Source organism: Canis lupus, chromosome 14 (assembly GCF_003254725.2).
Source record: "Canis lupus dingo isolate Sandy chromosome 14, ASM325472v2, whole genome shotgun sequence".
Classification (NCBI taxonomy): domain Eukaryota; kingdom Metazoa; phylum Chordata; class Mammalia; order Carnivora; family Canidae; genus Canis; species Canis lupus.
In genome coordinates, this window is record NC_064256.1 from 36813566 (window position 1) to 36815828 (window position 2263).

Sequence of the window (2263 nt, forward strand, 5' to 3'; positions counted from 1 at the left end):
GATCTTGGAATTATAATTATTTTTCCAATTTATTATTCACCTTTCTATTGCATTTATAGGTTTGGACACATAAAAGGTTGTTTAATGCTGTCCTATGGAGCACTGATCATTTCATTAGTATTTTATATTTTAAAGTATATATAGTATGTTAAATTTCAATAAATTTAATACATAAATGTATATTAATCAGATCAATCTAAAGACTTTCTGTGAGCAAGCATTCTGCACTCTCTGAACAGTGCAGTGTCATATTAAAAATAAAGGCAAGAAGATAGATCTAGGTCACAGATTAGCAAACTTTTTCTGTAATGGGCTAGGGAGTAAATATTTTAGATTACATGGGCCATACAGTTTCTGTTGTAACTACTCACCTCTGCTAGTATAGCATGAAAGCAATCATATATGTAATGAAAGAGCATGCCATGTTCCAGCGAAAGTATATTTACAAAGGCAGGTAGTAGGCCAGATTTGGTTCATGGGCCATAGTTGTTGACTGAGGTTCTAAACTAAAAAAGACCAAAGAGACACAGCAATCAAAAGCAATTTAGGAATCTAGATTGCATATTAGCATTAAAAAAAAACAGCTATGAAAGATATTCTTGTGACAACGGAGAGAAATTTGAATACACATTGGATACTAGATATGATGGAATTTAATAATTTTTAATAATTTTCTTAATTATTTTAATTATCCTTAATTTTCTTAAGGAGGAGTCAAGATTGTCTTACGCAGTTGGTGGACACCAACATTTAGTTTAGTTCTTCCATTTCATAGATGTCCTGGAGGCCAAAAATAAGCTTTTTTTTTTTTTTTCCTGAAATCATCTCCAAAGAGTACAAAATTTGCAGAACACAAATTGCTGTAAGTCAATGGTTCTCGACCACAGATTACTGTGCCCCTTGGGGGCATTGGCAATATTAGGAGAAATTCTTGATTGTCATAATTAGGGTGAGGATGCTGCTGGCATCTAATGGGTAGAGGCTAGGGATGTTGCTAAACATCCTATAATCTACAGAACGTCACCTCACAACAAAGCACCCCATGTTTATCTGGTCCCAAATGTCAGAAACTCTGCTGTGGACTAAGTGAAGAGGTCCTGGAAATGAATGTAAAGATAGACAATATGGATCTGAATCCTGGCCCACCATTTGAAGCTGAGTAGCCCTGGGCAAGTTTTTTGGCCTTTTTCACACCATGGTCTCTCTCTCTCTCTCTCTTTTTTTTTTTTTTTTTTTAAGATTTATTTATTTGAGACAGACAGAGAGGCAGAGACAGAGACACAGGCAGAGGGAGAAGCAGGCTCCATGCAGGGAGCCTGACGTTGGACTCGATCCTGTGACCCCAGGATCACGCCCTGGGCTGAAGGCGGCGCTAAACCGCTGAGCCATCCGGGCTGCCCTCTTCATCTGTAAAGTGGACATGCAATCCTTTCCTAGTTTACTTTGAAGAGCTGCTAGAAATCCACCTGGAAGACTGAATGGATGTGAAAGCACTTTATATATGCCATAGTGGTGGTGGTATATTCTCCCTGTAAGGCCCAAGGACATGAGGAGTGTGAGGAGGCTTTACCATTTTTATGATGATTTAGGAATCCAGGACATTAGTTCCTAAAGCAGAAATGTAATATCAAGTTACAGCAGAATGACTTGTGGATTTGTTATTAGTCTGCGGGGACCCCACCTCCAGAGTTTCTAATCCGGTGTTCCAGGGTGGGGCCCCATAATCTGGATTTTTCACCAGTTCCCAGGTGATGTGGGACCTAATTTTGAGAAATACTGGCTTTGAGATCCGCTCTTCTCTTATCATATCAACAGGGGGTAGCAGAGAGCAGCAAAAATACAGTCGCTCACCTGAGAAGCCAGTGGCAATCCTCATCAAACCTCCCTCTAGTCTAACAAATGGCAGGAGAGAGGGCTGAAATCATGAATTATTTAGATTTACATTCTCCATGTGACCTTGGCAACAAATCGTTTAACTTTTTGCTGAATTGCTATCTGTAAAATGGGGAAAACAACCTGAAAGATAGTGGGATGACTTGATTAATGTTTGCTGAGAATTAGAACTCCCAACGAAAATTGAAATGCATAGGTAATAAATTATTCTGGGAATTTCTTATTGTTAGGACTTTTTATAAATGCCTGCACTTTGAGCACTTCCAACTCATTCATAAACATTGGTTGCCACCACTGAATTTCCAATTGTTTGAGTTTAGAGGGCAGTACTTTCAATGCATTCATTACATCCTGAACTGATAATAACTCC